This window comes from Brachyhypopomus gauderio, unplaced genomic scaffold (assembly GCF_052324685.1).
Source record: "Brachyhypopomus gauderio isolate BG-103 unplaced genomic scaffold, BGAUD_0.2 sc45, whole genome shotgun sequence".
NCBI classification, from domain to species: domain Eukaryota; kingdom Metazoa; phylum Chordata; class Actinopteri; order Gymnotiformes; family Hypopomidae; genus Brachyhypopomus; species Brachyhypopomus gauderio.
Genome location: NW_027506871.1, coordinates 2884190 through 2898381, shown reverse-complemented (window position 1 = coordinate 2898381; position 14192 = coordinate 2884190). Strand labels below are relative to the sequence as shown.

Genomic DNA, 14192 nt, shown 5'->3' with positions numbered 1-14192 from the left:
AATAAAAACAGTACCGGCTCGAATCTCGGTCGGCAGAAGGTCAACGCTGCAGGATTGCCGTGCCATTTATCCAAAATGTGGAGCGCTTCACGGATTTGCGTGTCATCCTTTCGCAGGGGCCATGCTAATCTTCTCTGTATCGATCCAATTTTAGTATATGTGCTGCCGTAGCAAGCACAGTAGACGATATGCAGGGGCGTGCTTATAACTCCTTGTGCCAGGAAAAGGGCTCTGCAAAAGGGCAGGTCTGAGAAATTCCTCTGGTATCACTATGATCCCTCAGAGATCAAGAAGGACACGCTCCTTAGGCATGGACCTAAATAACTCCACCCCCCAAGCCCAAGCCCAAGACCAAGACCAAGCCCAAGCCTTTTTGATGTTTATACCTCAAAATGTAACCCTACAAGCTAAAACAGCCAAGAGAGTCAGTTACAAAGTTAAAACACACACGCACATTGTCAGATACCTAAAGTGCCCAGTAAGTATGACTTGACCAAGCAGATAGTTAGGAAGCCTGCCCCATACCGACACAGAAAAGGAAGTAGGGCAAAATGGAGGGCGGGGCAAAACCTGACAGGGTGGGGTGGGATGGGTAATATGGTGGGTGGGGCTCCAGGTCAAGGGGTGGGAATTCTATTAAAGGTATGGGACGGGACTGAAGAAAACTCCAGTCTACAACACAAAACTCTGCAATGGACAAAAGTCCTTACATGTTCCACCCTCTACAACCCCTGCTGCATGTTGTTTTGCCAGCTCTGGCAAGCATGGTTCAATTGTTCATGGACCGATCCCTAGCTCCAGAGAGAGGTGTCCGGATATATTCCTGATTTCAATATTTAAACCACAGCTGAAACATAGGCTCTTTGCGTAGTGCTATTGGATTGTATATTCCTGCTGACAATCACACTGCTTTACCTATATCCCTAGTGCCTTATCTTGATTCACTCGGTCGCAAGTGGTATTTCTACCCTATGCTGTTTCTGCCAATCGACCTTGACCACGAGACAAGCCAGCAGATTTGAGAATAAAAACAGTACCGGCTCGAATCTCGGTCGGCAGAAGGTCAACGCCGCAGGATTGCCGTGCCATTTATCCAAAATGTGGAGCGCTTCACGGATTTGCGTGTCATCCTTTCGCAGGGGCCATGCTAATCTTCTCTGTATCGATCCAATTTTAGTATATGTGCTGCCGTAGCAAGCACAGTAGACGATATGCAGGGGCGTGCTTATAACTCCTTGTGCCAGGAAAAGGGCTCTGCAAAAGGGCAGGTCTGAGAAATTCCTCTGGTATCACTATGATCCCTCAGAGATCAAGAAGGACACGCCCCTTAGGCATGGACCTAAATAACTCCACCCCCCAAGCCCAAGACCAAGACCAAGCCCAAGCCTTTTTGATGTTTATACCTCAAAATGTAACCCTACAAGCTAAAACAGCCAAGAGAGTCAGTTACAAAGTTAAAACACACACGCACATTGTCAGATACCTAAAGTGCCCAGTAAGTATGACTTGACCAAGCAGATAGTTAGGAAGCCTGCCCCATACCGACACAGAAAAGGAAGTAGGGCAAAATGGAGGGCGGGGCAAAACCTGACAGGGTGGGGTGGGATGGGTAATATGGTGGGTGGGGCTCCAGGTCAAGGGGTGGGAATTCTATTAAAGGTATGGGACGGGACTGAAGAAAACTCCAGTCTACAACACAAAACTCTGCAATGGACAAAAGTCCTTACATGTTCCACCCTCTACAACCCCTGCTGCATGTTGTTTTGCCAGCTCTGGCAAGCATGGTTCAATTGTTCATGGACCGATCCCTAGCTCCAGAGAGAGGTGTCCTGATATATTCCTGATTTCAATATTTAAACCACAGCTGAAACATAGGCTCTTTGCGTAGTGCTATTGGATAGTATATTCCTGCTGACAATCACACTGCTTTACCTATATCCCTAGTGCCTTATCTTGATTCACTCGGTCGCAAGTGGTATTTCTACCCTATGCTGTTTCTGCCAATCGACCTTGACCACGAGACAAGCCAGCAGATTTGAGAATAAAAACAGTACCGGCTCGAATCTCGGTCGGCAGAAGGTCAACGCTGCAGGATTGCCGTGCCATTTATCCAAAATGTGGAGCGCTTCACGGATTTGCGTGTCATCCTTTCGCAGGGGCCATGCTAATCTTCTCTGTATCGATCCAATTTTAGTATATGTGCTGCCGTAGCAAGCACAGTAGACGATATGCAGGGGCGTGCTTATAACTCCTTGTGCCAGGAAAAGGGCTCTGCAAAAGGGCAGGTCTGAGAAATTCCTCTGGTATCACTATGATCCCTCAGAGATCAAGAAGGACACGCTCCTTAGGCATGGACCTAAATAACTCCACCCCCCAAGCCCAAGCCCAAGACCAAGACCAAGCCCAAGCCTTTTTGATGTTTATACCTCAAAATGTAACCCTACAAGCTAAAACAGCCAAGAGAGTCAGTTACAAAGTTAAAACACACACGCACATTGTCAGATACCTAAAGTGCCCAGTAAGTATGACTTGACCAAGCAGATAGTTAGGAAGCCTGCCCCATACCGACACAGAAAAGGAAGTAGGGCAAAATGGAGGGCGGGGCAAAACCTGACAGGGTGGGGTGGGATGGGTAATATGGTGGGTGGGGCTCCAGGTCAAGGGGTGGGAATTCTATTAAAGGTATGGGACGGGACTGAAGAAAACTCCAGTCTACAACACAAAACTCTGCAATGGACAAAAGTCCTTACATGTTCCACCCTCTACAACCCCTGCTGCATGTTGTTTTGCCAGCTCTGGCAAGCATGGTTCAATTGTTCATGGACCGATCCCTAGCTCCAGAGAGAGGTGTCCGGATATATTCCTGATTTCAATATTTAAACCACAGCTGAAACATAGGCTCTTTGCGTAGTGCTATTGGATTGTATATTCCTGCTGACAATCACACTGCTTTACCTATATCCCTAGTGCCTTATCTTGATTCACTCGGTCGCAAGTGGTATTTCTACCCTATGCTGTTTCTGCCAATCGACCTTGACCACGAGACAAGCCAGCAGATTTGAGAATAAAAACAGTACCGGCTCGAATCTCGGTCGGCAGAAGGTCAACGCCGCAGGATTGCCGTGCCATTTATCCAAAATGTGGAGCGCTTCACGGATTTGCGTGTCATCCTTTCGCAGGGGCCATGCTAATCTTCTCTGTATCGATCCAATTTTAGTATATGTGCTGCCGTAGCAAGCACAGTAGACGATATGCAGGGGCGTGCTTATAACTCCTTGTGCCAGGAAAAGGGCTCTGCAAAAGGGCAGGTCTGAGAAATTCCTCTGGTATCACTATGATCCCTCAGAGATCAAGAAGGACACGCCCCTTAGGCATGGACCTAAATAACTCCACCCCCCAAGCCCAAGACCAAGACCAAGCCCAAGCCTTTTTGATGTTTATACCTCAAAATGTAACCCTACAAGCTAAAACAGCCAAGAGAGTCAGTTACAAAGTTAAAACACACACGCACATTGTCAGATACCTAAAGTGCCCAGTAAGTATGACTTGACCAAGCAGATAGTTAGGAAGCCTGCCCCATACCGACACAGAAAAGGAAGTAGGGCAAAATGGAGGGCGGGGCAAAACCTGACAGGGTGGGGTGGGATGGGTAATATGGTGGGTGGGGCTCCAGGTCAAGGGGTGGGAATTCTATTAAAGGTATGGGACGGGACTGAAGAAAACTCCAGTCTACAACACAAAACTCTGCAATGGACAAAAGTCCTTACATGTTCCACCCTCTACAACCCCTGCTGCATGTTGTTTTGCCAGCTCTGGCAAGCATGGTTCAATTGTTCATGGACCGATCCCTAGCTCCAGAGAGAGGTGTCCTGATATATTCCTGATTTCAATATTTAAACCACAGCTGAAACATAGGCTCTTTGCGTAGTGCTATTGGATAGTATATTCCTGCTGACAATCACACTGCTTTACCTATATCCCTAGTGCCTTATCTTGATTCACTCGGTCGCAAGTGGTATTTCTACCCTATGCTGTTTCTGCCAATCGACCTTGACCACGAGACAAGCCAGCAGATTTGAGAATAAAAACAGTACCGGCTCGAATCTCGGTCGGCAGAAGGTCAACGCTGCAGGATTGCCGTGCCATTTATCCAAAATGTGGAGCGCTTCACGGATTTGCGTGTCATCCTTTCGCAGGGGCCATGCTAATCTTCTCTGTATCGATCCAATTTTAGTATATCTGCTGCCGTAGCAAGCACAGTAGACGATATGCAGGGGCGTGCTTATAACTCCTTGTGCCAGGAAAAGGGCTCTGCAAAAGGGCAGGTCTGAGAAATTCCTCTGGTATCACTATGATCCCTCAGAGATCAAGAAGGACACGCCCCTTAGGCATGGACCTAAATAACTCCACCCCCCAAGCCCAAGCCCAAGCCCAAGACCAAGCCCAAGCCTTTTTGATGTTTATACCTCAAAATGTAACCCTACAAGCTAAAACAGCCAAGAGAGTCAGTTACAAAGTTAAAACACACACGCACATTGTCAGATACCTAAAGTGCCCAGTAAGTATGACTTGACCAAGCAGATAGTTAGGAAGCCTGCCCCATACCGACACAGAAAAGGAAGTAGGGCAAAATGGAGGGCGGGGCAAAACCTGACAGGGTGGGGTGGGATGGGTAATATGGTGGGTGGGGCTCCAGGTCAAGGGGTGGGAATTCTATTAAAGGTATGGGACGGGACTGAAGAAAACTCCAGTCTACAACACAAAACTCTGCAATGGACAAAAGTCCTTACATGTTCCACCCTCTACAACCCCTGCTGCATGTTGTTTTGCCAGCTCTGGCAAGCATGGTTCAATTGTTCATGGACCGATCCCTAGCTCCAGAGAGAGGTGTCCGGATATATTCCTGATTTCAATATTTAAACCACAGCTGAAACATAGGCTCTTTGCGTAGTGCTATTGGATTGTATATTCCTGCTGACAATCACACTGCTTTACCTATATCCCTAGTGCCTTATCTTGATTCACTCGGTCGCAAGTGGTATTTCTACCCTATGCTGTTTCTGCCAATCGACCTTGACCACGAGACAAGCTAGCAGATTTGAGAATAAAAACAGTACCGGCTCGAATCTCGGTCGGCAGAAGGTCAACGCCGCAGGATTGCCGTGCCATTTATCCAAAATGTGGAGCGCTTCACGGATTTGCGTGTCATCCTTTCGCAGGGGCCATGCTAATCTTCTCTGTATCGATCCAATTTTAGTATATGTGCTGCCGTAGCAAGCACAGTAGACGATATGCAGGGGCGTGCTTATAACTCCTTGTGCCAGGAAAAGGGCTCTGCAAAAGGGCAGGTCTGAGAAATTCCTCTGGTATCACTATGATCCCTCAGAGATCAAGAAGGACACGCCCCTTAGGCATGGACCTAAATAACTCCACCCCCCAAGCCCAAGCCCAAGCCCAAGACCAAGCCCAAGCCTTTTTGATGTTTATACCTCAAAATGTAACCCTACAAGCTAAAACAGCCAAGAGAGTCAGTTACAAAGTTAAAACACACACGCACATTGTCAGATACCTAAAGTGCCCAGTAAGTATGACTTGACCAAGGTTCTTCAAAATGTGGAGCGCTTCACGGATTTGCGTGTCATCCTTGCGCCCCTGGCAGACCGATCTTCTGTTCCAATTTGTTCCAATGTGCTTGCGTCCTCTCATTGGCCTGTTCCAATATATAACAGAAAACGTGCAGAGCGCCATTGGCCTGTTCCAATGTGCTTCTCGAATTCTAATTGGCTCTCCGTTGCTACCTCGTTGCTGCTCCCGTTCACACCCCCCTTCTCGCTGTCACACAGGTTAGCGCTGAGAGTTTTCTAAGCTCATCATCATTGACATTTCAATTTTTGATCTTTACTTCGTTTCTGCTAAGTCTTATGTGCAGTTTATTTCTTTCCTCCCTCTGTCTCGATAGCCTGTAGTAGAGATTTAAAGTGCGAAGATCGACCGGGTCATTTAGCTAAAACCGCCGCTCGGTTGCGTCTCGATCCGTCGTTTCTGTTCAAAATTCGGCTGTCGGACCAGCTGGATAGTGAGCTGACATGTTTAAAATTCATTAAAATGAGTGATTAAATGCATCCAGTTACGCGATCTCTGTCATTTCTGTGCAAAATACGAAGGCTGACTATTTATCTGCCGTTAAACATCGATGATTGAATGTACAACTGCTACACAGTCTCGGTCTTTTCTGTGCAAAATAAATTCATTAAAGTGATTGATTAAATGCATCCACCAACACGATCTCTGTAATTTGTGTGCAAAATACAAAGTGTACGATTGGGTGGCTATTTATGCACCGTTAAACATCGATGGTTGAATGTACAACTGCTACCCAGTCTTGTGTCTTTTCTGTGCAAAATAAATGATTAAATGCATCCAGCTACATGATCTCTGTAATTTGTGTGCAAAATACAAAGTGTACGATCTGGTGGCTATTTATGCACCGTTAAACATCGATGGTTGAATGCACAACTGCTACACAGTCTCGGTCTTAAACAGGTGTCTGTTGCAACTGTAGTAACGCAATGCACAGCGTACGACGTCGTTATAAGCGTTCAGTAACTGAAAACACGGTTTATAATCATGTGTTTCTTTTTCTTTCTTTAGACAGCTTTTTTTTTAACTAGAGATCACACTTGTGTGCGCATGTCTGTGTGTGTGTGTGTGTGTGTGTGTGCGTGCATGTATGTATGCATGCATGCATGCATGTATGTATGGATGCATGTATGTATGGATGCATGTATGTATGCATGTATTTATGTATGTATGTGCGTGTGTGTGTGTGTAGTCGTGTGCATGCTCATTTTGCTCTCTCCTGTTGTACAGAATGGACTACACACCATCATTCAGGCGTGAGGCCTGTGGTGACCTCACCCTCCAACCTTCACCCAATGCCGCGGCGCTGGTCAACGCCTACAAGCAGCGGCCGACCTCTTCCCGTCCTTGGAGCGCTGACAGGGTGAGGGATGAGGCCAAGGATCGGGTGAAGGCTGGAGGAGGCGACCCCGGGAACGCCCGGCTGGTGCTGAGTGAAAGCACCATCCAGTTTGGCCAGTACCGGGGTCAGACATTCAGACGGCTGCTGACCCATGACGTGGGCTACGCCGTGATGGTGTCGGCAGCCCATCAACGGGAGCGCGAGGGTGGAGACGCTTTGGTGTCCCCCTCCATGGCCAACAAAGACGCCCTGGTGCGGTATGTCAACCTGTTTCCTGACGTGACTAGAGCAGTCAGGGAGCGCCGTGCCAGGGACGAGCCCTCTTCCTCTGGGCAGGAGGGCCAATGTCTTGTTGGGTTTGGGGTGCACCAAAGCGTCTCGTACAGGGACCTGTACCAGGCTCAGGACAGAGAGAAGAGGAGGTAGGTGCTACCTTCATGTACGACATGCAGTGGATGTTGAAGGTGGAACGTGCTGCACTCTCACGATTGGTTTTTTGTTTAATACAGCTACGTCCAGTGGATCCGGCAGCAGAAGGTCAGACCTGGGACCAAGATGGAGGCGCTGCAGAAGTATGTACAGCGCAGAGACGCGGAGAAGAGCAGCCGGCCAGAGACACGCTCAGCACTCGCTGCGTCCTCGTTCTGCTCTGTGCCTGCTCCAGCTGCAGTGCCCCGTCTCCCAGGTTGTACAGTTCGCATGTGTAGAGACGTGTGTGTGTGTGTGTGTGTGTGCCTGCCTCCAAGCACAACTCCTGTCTGATAACGTGTCTCTTGTGTCCGTACAGGCTTGTCCAAGCGCCGGACTGTGGAACTGGACGTTGAAGGTGAGTTGTCCTGCAGGTTGGACTGAGTGAAGTACACTAGTATTGGATTGAATGTCTTGTTGTTTGGCCTTAACTTAACTTATTTTGTTGTAATGCAGCTGTATTGGAAAGGAAATGGAAGTGATAAGGTAGGTAATGAAGGGTGGTGGTGCTAGAATAGTCTCACGCTGCACGGTCATTAATTCATGCTGCACTTCATCAATCTTCATAATCTTTAGCTCATGAATTACTTTTGAGGGTAACATGGGGTCGAGAGGGGGAGGCATGTCGTCTTTGTTTCATCTGCTTATTTCATTAACATAGTATCTGCACGTAATGACACGTTTCTTGAGACTGCTGTCACTTACATACACCGATGCTGTTATGATGTTTCTCCCCTTCATAAGCCCATTAATGCGTGTCCTTCCAGCTTCCTCTTCCTCTGCCGTGGTCCCTGACCCACCTCGGCGCTCCCTACCGACGGCTGAACCGGAACAGCAGCCTTCGCAAAAGCAGCCAGTGCCCACTGCTGAGGTGAGCATCCCAGCCCCAGCTCTGGGGTTTTTGTTGTAGATTCAGTGAAAATGCAAAGCCCGTATTCATTACATCTGTCTGTCTGTCTAAGGTGCTTCTGCCCGAGGGCTGGAAGCAGACGCTGCCCAAAGAGCAGCATCAGTGGGTCAGCCGGGCTCTCTTCACCAGAGACCAGTCTGGGAGGCTGGCACTGACCAAGAACCTGCGCCTGTGGTGGTCGCCTCCCGGACCCCGGCTGGTTTACACGCAACCTCTGTCATCGCCAGACACCTTCTTCCACAGCAAGCTGTTCCTGTGGATGCCCTATCGCATGTGGGCATTCAAGCTGCTGTGTGTTCATCCCGAGTGCCGTCGGCTGGGCCATAAACTGACGGCCTGCGGGATGTACAAGACCGTCCGGAGGGTCTTGGACTTCAGCGGCTGGTACTTCATGGCCACAGAGTACCTGGAGTGCCGCCGCTGTAAGAAGAAGGTGGCGGGATGGTCGCAGGACATCCTGGATCAGCTGGACCCTGTCCATTGGGAGATGTTCCCAGCGATCCTGACTTACAGGTGAGCGTGCGTGCACTCGATGAGTGAGCGTGCGTGCGCATTTGTAAGCTTGTGAGAAGTTGTGTTTGATTGCTATATGACGTGGTTTTCTGTGTTTTTCTGTGCTGTAGGCTGTCCTGCGACAAGGAGGTTGTGAGCTTGATGCGAGGCCGCACTCTCGGGAACAGTGTGACCTCACTCTACAAGCATCTGTGTGTCAGGCACAGACAGCAATGGCCCAGTCCTGGCCCAGTCCTCCGAGTACCTCTTCGTGCTCAAAAAGTTTCTGGTCCCGGGCACTGACCCCAGCACCATCACCCACCAGCTGCCCCCGATGGTGCCAGTGCCAACTCCAAAATCGCTGCTGACGGTATATGCCCAGGATGTACTGTCACGGCTTGAGGAGATGAAGGCCAGGGTCACCTCCATCTACGGAGCCATTTTAAAGATGGACTCCACTAAGAAGGTAAGGTTGTATAGGAGCACACACACACACACACACACACTAATCTCTATGGTGGGCTTTTTGTCATATGCGCTGTGTCTCGTCTGTCTGTTCAGGTGACCAAGAAACTTGCTGGTGCTGCTTCCGGCACGGCGGCATGGGCAACAAACGTCGGCAACGAGTTTGGGCAGGTCCTCATCAGCGTCCTCACGGCGGGAGAGGGCCAGGGCCTGCTGCCCATGTGCGTGAAGCTGATGGAGCGGTACCAGCGAGCCGGAGAGGATCCTCCCCAGCTCCTCTACGTAGACCGGGACTGCTGTTCCACCGCGGGCAAGGGCAAGGCAGCTGCCATGTTCCACGCGTGGGACCAGCTGGTTGTCAGGCTGGACGTGTGGCACTTCATGCGCCGTTTCGCGGCGGGTGTCACCACGGACAGCCACCAGCTGTACGGCCTCTTCATGGGCCGCCTCTCCTTCTGCGTCTTCGAGTGGGATGCGGAGGATGTGGCCCGACTAGAAGAGGCCAAGCAGTCGGAGCTCGGGGAGGCACCACGGTCCAGAGGCCACCTGACTGATGCTACGTCTTCCAGCAGACCTACAGCTAAGGAGCTAGCTCGGCACTGCCGCCGGCACACACACGGGGCCCAGGCGTCCGAGGAGCTCATCCAGGAGCTGCTGGAAGACTTCATGGACAGAACAGACTCCATGGGCATCAGGCTTCTGGACCGGGAGAAGATGGAGGACATCTGGCAGACCCAGAGGCGCCACCTCCACTGCATTCAGGACCCTCCTGGCATACAGCTCTACAGGAGGGTCGGGCAGGTGACCAGGGGAGGGGTCATCCTGCCCGTATATCGCTGTGCGCGCGGGTCCACGTCCCTGGAGTCGTTCCACCTCCACCTGAACCGCTTCGTGCCTGGTGAGTGCCTCACAATCTCTCCTTCTCTCATACGTACATGCAGACGTACGCGTCAGGACTGTTTGCTAAGTGCCTCTTGTCCTTGACTGTTACAGGTACAAGTGCAAGTGCCCTGCACTTCCAGGCGTACCTGCTGGAAGGGTTGGTGAGGTGGAATGAGGACCGCGCGGCAGCAGCAGTGGAGGGGAGCGATCCTGCTCGGGTCTGCTACAGTGGCCAGCTGCAGCACTACGCCAACCAGCTCAGCCAGCAACTCCTTGGGCACCAGCTGGCTGAGGACTACACAAGGCCTGGAGAGTATACAGGTAATGTTGTGTGTGTGTGTGTGTGTCTCTCTCTCTCTCTCTCTCCTCTCTCTCTCGCACCCACACACACACTTAAACTTTCTTGTCTGTATTCCTCACGTAGGTGAACTCATTGGGGTGGAGTACCTGTACTCTCAGACCGGCGTAGTGCTGCATGAGGACCTCGGCAGGGATCCAGACGCTCCGGATGGGCTTTGCGACGAGGACCTTCCAGAGCCGGAGGACGAAGGCTTCGAGGATGTGGGGTTCGACGAATACGCGGACCCCACATGCTCTGAGCACAGCCTCGAGCCACTGCTGCCTCTCCATCGTGCAGCAGTGAGGCCTCGTTCTCCGGCTGCATCGTCGCAGGCCCAGTCTGACCCTGCCGAGGACTCCACGTCCGAGCCAACCGAGGAGAGCGTCCCTGGCCAGGTTGCTACACAGACCCAGGCCTGTACTGATGTAAGTGTAGTTTATTCATTGTGTTAAATCGTAGCAGGATTCAGCTGTTATGTCCTGACCCTTTCGCCACAGTGTCTGATATCTGTATAATGATTTCTACAAAAGTTCACTATATCCCCTCTTTTTAATCCAGAAACGTGCTGTGAGAGTTATTCATAAAGTAGGATTTTATGATCACACTCATAAGTTGTTCCTACAGTCTAAATTACTAAAACTACCTGATCTGGTGGATTTCTATACAGCACAGCTTCTATATAAAGCGAATAAAAATAGTTTGCCTACTAATATTCAAAAGCTTTTCACACAGAGAGAAAGGGCATATAACTTGAGGGGTAGTGGCAACTTTAAGATTCAGCCAGTAAGAACAAAGAGGAAAAGTTTGTGTGTGTCTGTGTGTGGGGTTAAGCTTTGGAACCAACTGGGGCAACAACTAAAGCAATGTTCAAATATTCATTATTTTAAATCAAAATATAAAGAAACAGTTTGGTTGCAATACGTGGCAGCCAGTTAGGCAGTCATTGTTGGATTAAAAAAATAATAATAATAAATAATAACAATAAAAAAAATAATAAATATTGATGATGACGATAGGAGTGATGATGGTGATGGTAATAGTGATGATAACCATTGTAGTTGTTATCTCGGTTATTGTTGTTATTGTTAGTAGAGTAATTCATATTGATATAACTACCTACATAGTAATGTGAAATGGACATATGTAATATGGAATAAATCTGGGATACTATGTATCTATAATGTTGTGTGGGTGATAGTGTTGTGGGTTGTGGATGGCAGCAAAAAGATGGATTCTGATTTGGGATGGACGGGGGTGGGAATTAATAAGCATGGCTTCATCCCACTCCTTTCCAAGTTGTTGTATGTATGTTGATGTATGCGTAATGTATGCGTATGTGTAACTGTAAAAATATGAATATTTATATGTAATTGTAATATTGGATTGTAATTGTTGGCTTGGCTTGGAATAAATCAAATCAAATCAAAAAAAATTTTCAGGTTGGTATAAGCCAGATCTAGTGTTCTCATACCTCTGGTTGCACAATCCACATGCTGGTGGAAGTTTGGAAGAACTGTCTTCATATTCGCCTGGTTGAAATCCCCAGCAACAATGAAAAAGCCTTCAGGGTGGGCTGACTGCAGCTCACTGATGGTTCGGTAGAGAACATTCATAGCTTCCTTAGTATTTGCATCATTTACATTTATGGCATTTGGTAGACACCCTTATCCAGAGTGACTTACATTTTTATCTCATTTTTATACAAGTGAGCAATTGAGGGTTAGGGCCTTGCTCAGGGGCACCTTAGCCATGGCCTCAGGTCTGGGAATCGAATCTGCGACCCTCCGGTCACAAGACCAATTCCCTAACCGCTAGGCCATGACTGCCCTGCATCAGGAGGCACGTAAACAACAGTGATGGAAACTAGGTTAATCTCTCTGGGCAAATAGAATGGCCTGCAGATTACAGTCATAAACTCAATGTCCGGTGAACAATGGCTTGAGATGGACTTAGCGTTCCTGCACCAGTTATCATTAATGTAGGTTCACAAACCTCCTCTTTGAGATTTACCGTTGAGAGTGCAGCTCCTATCCACCCGGAATGTAGTTAGTTCCTCGATGCTAACAGCGTTGTCTTGGATTGATGAGTTTAACCATGTCTCTGTCAGAATTATTGCACAGCAGTTCCTCATCTCTTGATTTGTGGTTAAATCCAGCTGTAAAAAATCCAATTTGTTCTCCAGGGACCGAACGTTGGAGAGAAAGACTGATGGAAGTGGTGATCTGTAGGTGTTCACTTTTAGCTTAGCTGTTAGCCCCACACAACAGCCCCGCTTCTGCTTATGGATGCTCCGCTCCGCCTGCCTCTCTGTCGACTCATGATGCTGGACAAGTCCAAGGCTCCGTAGGCCACTGGGTCTTTCCGTAGCACTAAGAAGCTACTCAACCGTTCCTGTGTGTCCTTGGTTACGAAGCCGAATTCACTGAAAGTGCGTAAATTCCATTATCGTTCACAGTCATACACCAATACTCTCTTTACCTTGGTTGATTCTGATGTCCTGAGTGGCATATTCTTGCAAAAGTGTCAGTTTCTGTCGCAAGCCCATGCAGCCGCAGCCGAACAGGGCTTACATCATTGCAGCCTATAGAAAAAATTAAAACCTTAAGGACCTACTAGTGAGGAGTAGGCAGTGATGGCTTAGTTACCTTGAAAAAGTAATATGATTACTGATTACTCTTTTAAAAATAGTTTCATTCAGCAGCAAAATTAGTTTTTCTAATAATCACTTTATTGGAAGTGCATTTTTAACAGTAACAATGTATCTCCTGACATTACGTTTGTGTTGTTGGGCAGTATTTATTGAAAATATACTTGTAAACGTAATACAAGCGAACTATTCAGTCAGACAGCTATTTGTTGTGAAACAAAATACCATTACAATTTCAAGCATTTTTAACTAGGCTACGTTGGCCAAAATTCTAGCACTTTTCAAACCTGGAACACAATGCAACATTAAATGTTTCTTCCCCTGTTTTTGAGGGGTGTTTCTTTACACTACCACATATCGTTATGGAGAACACTGCACAGAATGACGTGAATGCATTTGCACTCTCACAGGTTTGTGCGCAGCGTGCGGAGTCAAGCGCTATGGTCAGATGCAAAAGTATAACTGAGCTAAGAAGAAAGCAAAAATATATATTTTTACTAAGGAAAATAAAATAGTAAAGCAGTTACTTGGATAAGTAACTTTAATCTGATTACTGGACTGGAAATAGTAACTCATTATATTACTCGTTACTGAAAAAAGTGGTAAGATTAGAGTAACGCGTTACTAAATAACACGTTACTAAATAACACGTTACTGACATCACTGGGAGTAGGCTACCGGAGCTGCAAAAGCCAGCGAGTGCACACACATGCATGCACGCTGGCCATACAGGAAAAATTCAGGCCTAAACGCTGGATTACCAATCCACGTACGGGGCAGCTCTTCTCTGTCTGGCCTCCCCTCAAGGGTGATTCCCCCAATTATGTGTACTTAATATATTGCTCCAAGTGCAATTTAAATTATGTGGGGGAAAGTAAAAACACAATTAGGGTCAGGATGTAGCAGCACAAGTATAATGTCCACCACCAGAGGGAGACACACACCCCACTGGTCCCGCACTTTATTAAACATGGCCTGAGGTCCCTTAGGGTGATGATCCTCCATC

General features: G+C 48.2%; 6 non-coding genes across 6 annotated transcripts; all 6 read right to left on the bottom strand.

Moving 5' to 3' along the window:
- Positions 1-71: 71 nt before the first annotated feature.
- Positions 72-178, bottom strand: LOC143486978 (U6 spliceosomal RNA). Its single transcript, XR_013123843.1, has one exon. It is a non-coding gene; the product is annotated as a U6 spliceosomal RNA (small nuclear RNA).
- Positions 179-1094: 916 nt separating this feature from the next.
- On the bottom strand, positions 1095-1201 carry LOC143486977 (U6 spliceosomal RNA). Its single transcript, XR_013123842.1, has one exon. It is a non-coding gene; the product is annotated as a U6 spliceosomal RNA (small nuclear RNA).
- Positions 1202-2111: 910 nt separating this feature from the next.
- Positions 2112-2218, bottom strand: LOC143486976 (U6 spliceosomal RNA). The gene has a single exon (XR_013123841.1). It is a non-coding gene; the product is annotated as a U6 spliceosomal RNA (small nuclear RNA).
- A 916-nt stretch (positions 2219-3134) lies between these two features.
- On the bottom strand, positions 3135-3241 carry LOC143486975 (U6 spliceosomal RNA). Its single transcript, XR_013123840.1, has one exon. It is a non-coding gene; the product is annotated as a U6 spliceosomal RNA (small nuclear RNA).
- A 910-nt stretch (positions 3242-4151) lies between these two features.
- On the bottom strand, positions 4152-4254 carry LOC143486958 (U6 spliceosomal RNA). The gene has a single exon (XR_013123826.1). It is a non-coding gene; the product is annotated as a U6 spliceosomal RNA (small nuclear RNA).
- Positions 4255-5174: 920 nt separating this feature from the next.
- LOC143486974 (U6 spliceosomal RNA) lies at positions 5175-5281 on the bottom strand. Its single transcript, XR_013123839.1, has one exon. It is a non-coding gene; the product is annotated as a U6 spliceosomal RNA (small nuclear RNA).
- Positions 5282-14192: the final 8911 nt, after the last annotated feature.